This window comes from Plectropomus leopardus, chromosome 3 (assembly GCF_008729295.1).
Source record: "Plectropomus leopardus isolate mb chromosome 3, YSFRI_Pleo_2.0, whole genome shotgun sequence".
In the NCBI taxonomy this organism is placed as follows: domain Eukaryota; kingdom Metazoa; phylum Chordata; class Actinopteri; order Perciformes; family Serranidae; genus Plectropomus; species Plectropomus leopardus.
The window spans coordinates 23,723,902-23,732,413 of record NC_056465.1 but is presented as its reverse complement, the minus strand read 5'-3'; positions in this window follow the sequence as shown (position 1 = coordinate 23,732,413).

The window sequence follows — 8,512 nt, the reverse complement described above, 5'->3', positions numbered from 1 at the left end:
TCTCAGATGCTGACTCTACTTTTGCATTTTGTTTTAAGAAAAAGCACTGTAAGAGATTGTGACAGATTTAGAGGAAAACAGTAGTATTATAGCCATTTATATTGTATTTTTAACCCTACAAGTCCCTGGAAACTATAAGAGTCTCTGCTGTTTGAATAAAGTGAAATCCAAATGCATAATAAAAAAGTGTGTCTGCTTTATTTCAAAACATGCCCTTAAGCTCTGTGCCTTCTTTTTTAAGTGAATCAAGCTAAAAATAAGGCAATGAATTTTGATAAGGAACCTTGCGTCAGCAGAGATAACCCAGGGAAAACTCATTTTGCTATCAGGGAGACAATTTGAAAATTCATTCAATGCTGTTGTCATATCCTTTTGTCCATGTCATTATGAAGTGATCTGGGGAGCATCAGCTTTGACAATAAGGAAGGATGCCTTAGTTCGCCTTAACAGAACAAGGTCACTTACGATACCCCACGCTCCCTGACACAACTGTCTGATGTCTTGTATGTCTTTCAGAAGCACACAAGTCTTTCCACAACTTCCTTCCCGGGTTTGAAACTAGGATCCTAAACTTTCTGGGTCTGTGTGGTGTGTTTGTGAAGTGAAATAATCCCTTTGGCAGAGTCACACAGAAGCCAATGTCTCTCCTTTGGAGACTGTAGAGAGGGGAAGCTTAAAAAATGAACTTCCAAAGAGGAAGAAGACCACAAGCACAGGATACATGCCTATCTACCTTGTGCCATATGCTGCAGAGGCACAAGGGGAAGAAAAAGCTATGCAAAGGACAAAAAAATGACATGGCCTGTTGAAAAGCATGTAAGAGGGTTTGTGTGTGTGAGTTTGACTTTTTTTTCTTTTCATGTGTATGTTGTTGACAGTATGTATAGACCTGATGAAAGTGCAGGAGTCTAATCTAGGCTTGGGATGTTTCAACTTTTTCATACCTTCATACCTTCCTGCAATTTGACCACGGTATACGGTATATGACACTCTGCGGCGCTAACACCCTCCACCCACCAGCACTGCCAACCGGTGAGTTTGCTACATCCTGCAGGCTTTCTTGTTGTTTTTAGTCTATTCAGTAATTACAAGATGTCAACAAAAGGCATATTTTACCATTATTACCCTCGTTAAACAAAGAAACACAACCATCCACCTTCTGAATTCATGTTTATCTTATTAACCAACACTAAGACTTGTGCATTGCAGAATCTGTTTTTTCTTTTTTCTACAGACACAGTCTCATCATTTTTTTTCCAAATGACACACTCAGGTTTTCAGCACAAACAGACATTGAAAATGGTCTTTTGATAATTATATAGTGTCTATACCACCCTTTACTACAGTTTAAATGTCTTTATCTGTCACAAACATGAGGAAATACAAATATATCTGTTTTACTCAACCTTTCCTGTTTCTGTTTCAAAATAGAAGTCCTCTGACAGCATTTCTGTGGGAAAACTGCCTTCAGTTGTTGATGCAAGCCATTTTACTTTGAAAGATTTGCAGGGCTGTGTTGTTAACCTGGCAATGTGAACACACACTGCTCACACATGCAGTGTGGCCCAGGCGTAACCTCCAGGGTGCATGGTGCCGATGCATGCAAAACATATTCAGTACAGCCTGTGCGGTATGAAGTTATTAAATATTTGAGGGTCTGTATTTTTGACTATTTGACTATTTTGTATTTTAAATCACACTGTCAAGATTTCGAAATACCCTGGTATACCATCATACCATGATACCGCCCATTCCTAGTCTAATCCTAAAGCTATATATCCAGCACCCCTCCCATGGGCAGACTCAATGTGAAGAACCCGCCACCAACCAGCTGTCTGCAGTGCAAGCTCATGGCCACGCTACGCCAGCAATGATTAGCCCACGTTCATCCAATGGCGCTCGCAAGAGACCCGCCTGTCCTCCTCTCCCTCTGTCACTGCTGAAGGACATCAAAGCACAGACATGAAGGGGCACAGAGGAAAGGAGGGATGGGAAAGAGGTGGAATAGACAAAGAGGACTGGAGTGTCCCTACACACTTCTGCAAACCGGAGAGGACCAGGAGGAGCGGGGGTTAAGTTCAATGTGTTGATCCACAGACGTGGCCGAGACAGGCCCTCTGCACTGGAACATTGTCCAGAGCCGATGAAGCAGTGAGCTCAGATAAGAACCTCTATTATGCAGCCTGGCACTGATGTTACACACCATAACCAGCAGCTGACTTCCCAGAAGTGCGGCCAACGTGCTCTATTTAGGAAGGGAGGGAAATGTATTGCTTACTCGAACAAGTCATTTCTCGTAAATACACCACTCCTCCTCCTCCTTCTATAGCCTCTCTTCCTGCTTCTGTCTCTTCTGTATGGAAAAAAAAAATCAATGTGCATCACATCCATTACCCTGCTCTTGCACTGCTCTCTCCCTATCGCTCTGTCTCTCACTCACTCTCCTTTACTTTATTCTTGATTCTCTGCTTTAGCAAAAGACATCAGCATATTAATGATGTATCTTTCAAACTGATAAGTAAATTACACATTTAGAAAATGACACATTGTAGAGGATGTTTGAAGGCCTTTTAAACCCAATTAGGCATCATGACGTGATATCAGATAGAATTTTGTAGTCATTTATAGAACTGGTTCTACCCATTAACACAACAGGAAAACCAGTGGCTGCATGAAAGTAGGACTGGTTGAGTAGCGTCACCAAGATGTGATCTTTAATGGGTCTGTGATCATTTTAACATCCTATTTAATGTTTGACTTTATGTGCCATCCAACTTATCGGCTTCCGACAAATTGCATAACATCACTGATGATGAATTTAAATAGGTGAGCATTGTCTGAAAGAGTAAAGTGATGATGGCTCTTTGGGGATTCTAGGTAACACATGGCCTATTCTGCTTCAGTTCGTCCCTTTTTTTCCTGATTATGGAGAGTAACCGCCCTGCACTGTGCTTTCCCTGGACAAGTGAGGCTTACAAATCACCCCTGCAGCAGTTGGAAGAGCTGGAGGAGTTGAAGGCGTTCGGCGCAAGGTTTTACTGCCTGTCTTCTATGAATGGCTCCCTGAAGGCTCCTATGATAATAGCTCACAGCCGTGCCCTTCACGGAGGCTGACATCAAGCACAGCCCTACAGCAGAATGGAATGGCATATCAACTTACCCAATGGGGTGTCATATCAACTCATCCACTGGTTTCTGGTCATAACATAGGCAGAAGTCAAAATGAAATGGCTGAAACTTATGTGTCAAAATCCACTCAGTTTGGACACTGGGCACAAAACTTTTTTAAGTGTCTTTACTTGTTATTTTATTCAAAGTAAAAAGCATTTTCAGGGTTCTGGCCCACTAAGTCCAAATTACATTGTTATGAATAATGAAGTCTACAATGGCTAAACTTCAACATGATTGGACAATGCAGGTTTGTTTACATCAACTAAGACAGGCACAGCAGACATATTTATGTTTCCGAAAAGAAAGATAAGCAGCTACAAGAGTGAAAAAAAGAACCCACAAATATGATTGAAGCTTATTGTTAAATATGACACCATATATCCAACCACTGTAAACAAACAACTCATTTTCATTTCTGCAGTTTTATACCGCCTCTCTGTTTCTTCCTCCTCTTTACCTGTTTCACCCTGCTTCATGAGATTTCTATACTGCTGAATGAAGTGCAAATTACTGATGAAAAGCAAGTCAACAATGCCAACAAAGATACCTTTCATGTATTCAGACATAAGCCTGAATACATTCAATCCAGCCAATCCAAACAATCGTGCCAAAGAAGCTTTAGATAGATTAGCCATAGAACTGGAAGACACAACAGAAAACACTATATTTGTTTGATAGTGCTGAAATGACTTGTCCATTAATGAATTAGTCAATGACAGTTGTGACCCTTGTGACAACTGCAGTCATTTTTTCACAAGTAACAAGACTAGACTTACAGTGATTGTGGCTCTGTGAGCCTATACTTAAGCACAGTGGTGTAAATTAGGGCTATTCGACGATTTGTTTTCCATATAAAATCTTCAACTTTTGAACAGGCTTAGCGGGACCTTCGACATGTCATTCACAGAACATAATAAACAAGTTAACTTTTTCTCCTAAGATACCAAACAAAAGCCAGAGACTGTATTGTATTACGTTGCTGTGAGCTGTGAATTCACTACTGTTTCACACAAGTGAGAAGACAATGTTTTCTCCCTTCCCTCCTCCTCCGTGCTGCTGCCAGCATGTCTGCATCTCCCTGTACCAAAGAGTAGTGCAAAAGTCAATAGCACTCACTCCGCAACAAAATCTGTGGACCAGATTGTGAAGTACACTGCACAGCACACCGGCTGTTCAAAAAGAAAAAAAACTTGAAGCTATCACAGTTGATTAATATTTCCATTTTTAATGGGCCAGCCCTAAGCTAAATGCTAATGTCAGCATACGAACATGTATATTACAGTATGTTCACCATTTTAGTTTAGCATGTTAGCAGGCCAACATTTGCTTATTGCAAGTAAACATGAAGTTGCCTATAGCTGAGGCTGATGTCAGTATTGTAGTGAAGAACACCTGATCCAAGACCAAGTCATGACCAAAGCCAGAATGTACCAAGACCAAGAAAAGATGAAGATTTTGAGGGGTTGAGACAAAGCCAAGACAAGATTTGTCTGAGTTCAACACTGCATGACAATAAAATCTAGAAAATGCAAATCACAGACACACTTCAAATTGATTTGAAAGATCCACATTAAAAAACCTACAGAAAACAAATGGAGGTTCCTCTTCATTCACTTCTTTTTATTGCCATAGTGTATATATGTGTGATTGTGTAAGTCAACAAAAGTCAGACTATCCTATCAACTCACTGTTGGCTGTAAATTCACCAGTTCTTCAGCTTACATAGCAATCTCTCTCTCTGTGCCACTGCCTGCATGTGCACAGCTCACTATGCAGCAGCAGCTCATAACTATGCAGCAAAATCTGGGGACCAGAACGTCCCCAGAAGTACACTGCACAGGGGAAAAAATGACCCCTCGACTTGAAACAATCTCAGTCGGCTGAGAGTCTCCAACTGATGATTTGAGTGTCAGACTTTAAGGGGGCAGCCTGAGTAAGTTGCGTATAAAATATATATATATATATCATCAGTTAAACTAAGTTAGGATCAAGGACAAATTTTAACTTCATTTTTTAAACTATGTTTTAAAAATGAATAATAAATCTACCTTGTACCTTGTACCCTGTAAAACAGACCTTTTTTCTTTAATAAACCTACCATACACAGCTCAGATATGGTAGATGGGTGCACTTTCATGCCAAAACAGAGACCAAAATTGCACTGTGCCAGCAGATCTCTGTCTCCCTGTGGCCCTGTAGAGACTCAGAGCAATTACTCTGCACAAGTATTTTTTGCAAGACATTCTCCCAAAGAAAATATGCCAAACCAAGCAAAACCTCAAATAGTGTCACATCATGGCCCTGGTCATTGCAACCAACGTCACCAGAATTGGTCTGAGCTTTTTGAAGTAAGTGAGTGGGTCGAAAAACACAAAAAAGAAAGGACATACAAAAAAGAGACATTCATCCATCCAGCCATCCATCATAACCGGTGCTACGGTGAAGCCAATTTCCACAAAGCTGCTAAGCTGATTGAGGCAGACCAAATCTGTTTCACCAGCTTACATTCCTTCAAAATGGCCATCTCACTTCCAATATCACGGGCTTTTACTGTTCCCCATTCCCCTGGCTCAGGCTGAGAGTTAGCAAGGCTTAGCTGGATGAAACACTCCAACAGCCCAGTTCTCCCCTGGAACCCACTGATATCTCTATAGCACAGCCTCTCCCCACATAGCTACACTTAGTTGGTTTATTTACTCATGTTATTAATCTTCATGTGTTTAATTTTTGTTTTAATTTTTGTTTCAAATCCTGACAATATTACAACTATTAGGATGTAAACCAAAGATTTATGTGAATTCTAGGCACACAGACAGAACCTAATCACAGCGTCTGTATACACACACACACACATACACACACAAACACACACAAACACACACCTTGGCAAAATGCACAGGCAGCACTTAACCACAACACCTTCTACTGGAGTAGATTAAATTCACACAAGGCCTCTTTGAAGAAGGAAATTGGACAGATAAGAAACAGATTTCTATGAAAGAAGTCTGTGAGGGGGCCTATAGAGAGAGAGCGTGGATGTGTGCAATGGAAATGTTTGTTCACCTGTAAGCTGGCTCCTGCATGTGCCACTGTACATAGTGTGATCATATACATGATACTTATCAATCTTTTGTCGTTTACTGTGTCGTATTACCCTTCCCAGCTCGCTTTCTCTCTGTCTCCCTCTCACACATTCTCTGTCATTTTGCCACAACAGCAAATATCCTGTTGGCCCTGGCTGCAGACCGCTGGTGCTGGTCTATCTGGCCCTGGGATCGATCCGGCTCCAAGCCGAGGCCTCCCATTCATCTCAGAGCCATAAAATGTGATTAGTGCTGACTACAGCACTGCAGGGAGATGGGCTGATAGGCCTGATAGCCTCAGATAGGCTGGGTTGGACACTCCACAGGAGGACAGCAGCAACAGCATGCTGTGGATTCATCCTTGCCTTTTTCTTTTATCTATATCACTTTCTATTTGCTTTTTTCTCACTCTCATCTTCGTCAATCTTTGCCTTCCCCCTCTTTCTATCTCCCTCTGTCTTTATGTTAAGCTGTCTTCTCACTGTCTCTGTCTAAACTTTATCTTTTTTTTTTTTGTTTGCTTGACATCTAAGCCTGACAAGCGTGTATCCGCACAAATTACACAGCAGCAGTCAAACCTAAATGCCAATATTGTAAGTTTTACCTTCTTCTTATCCTGCAAAGTTACATTCAAAGAACGAGCCTCCATCCCACTGCAGCCACACTCACTGTCCTCACATACAGTGTATCTCTGTGGCATGTGACCACCTCTGTCAGCCAATCACGCAGCTCAGAGATTGCTAGTGGCAGAATCAAGCTCGAAGGCTGTGACAAGAAGCGAGGCAGGAAATAGATGACTGCCTCAATTCTGAAGAGAAACAACTTTGTTGGTGTTATGGATACAAATGTCTTATGTGCTGAGATGCGTTAGGGGACATTCTGGGAGGCATCATGACAGTTTGTACGTACATGACTCTAGACCACTGACATCATGAACTGTATCATACCAAAAACGAACATTTCTTCATATTATCTGCTCACCAAAGCATTCTAGACATCCAGTAGCTCCAAAAACCAAACGCACACTGCTCCTGAACAATAATGCTCCAGTGGAAACACACAATCTGGTATCATCTTAAAAACAAGGATTTTTAAATTGTCTATATTACCATTACTCATTTCTGAGGTGATCAATCTTGTGCACAAGACATAAGAAATAAGCATGAATTTAATTCTAAATAGCTAAATTCATAATGTCATGGCGCGTCAAAAGGACCACCTTTAATATCATGCAGCTTAAAGCCCCTTAGTAACTTTTTATCAGTTAATATTGAGCTTGTACCTAATAATGTCATTATATTTAAAATGACTACATATTGTCTTTATATGCAGTATGTTACACTTGAGCCTGTCACACATTTATTTTAATGACTTATATTATATATGGACATAACCCTGATAATTTTGCTGACCACAAAATTTTGTTTTTTTCTATGAGAATATCACCAACATTTTAGCAAACATACAAAAAACAACAGAATTTTTCCCAACCATTACGAGACTTCAGTACAACAATTCTCCCGTTGTTTTTCTTTCCCTGCCTACTTGCACAAGTCTGAAGAAAAATGTAACTTCAAAGAAAACACAGCGTAGCTTACTGGTAGCCTGTAGCGGCACTTTTGGAGTTACAGAGACAAATTCCTAACAATTGTTAGCTTGCTAAACCCTGGCAACAAGCCAAAAAGTCCTTCATTTGTAGTTCTACCCTCCAACAACTTCATCCTCCACTCAGTAAATCCACCAGCAAACCATCTGGCTGTCAGGCCGTCCATCCCCGGGAGCCGACTGCGGCACACTGGTCGGAATTTTTAAGTTTGTCTATTAGTAAAGAGGCATCACTTGGTTTTGTTTTTAATAGCCAGATTAAATTTGGACGACTCTAATAAAGGCACTCTTTAAAGGTTCTACTTTCATAATTATGTTATTATAGTTTGATTGTATCAGTGATATTAAATGGACTCAAAGTGACATTATTATCATTTATCACAGTTGTTTCTGGGACAATATATCATCTAACAAAATTACTTATCCTGACAGGCCTAGTTATACCTTTAACACCATACATCTCAGTCAATCTTTGCACTTGGTAGTTATCGTTTGATTGCACCAATTTAGAACCCTTAAAAATGGAAGTCTGTGTGTGTTATGGAAGATAAAACTGGGAGAGAAGCTCTTATTTCTGATTAATGTTGGTAACAGTACACAAGACCACAGCACTGACCTGTGTCTCACGGACGTTCTCCACTGTGAAGTTGAAC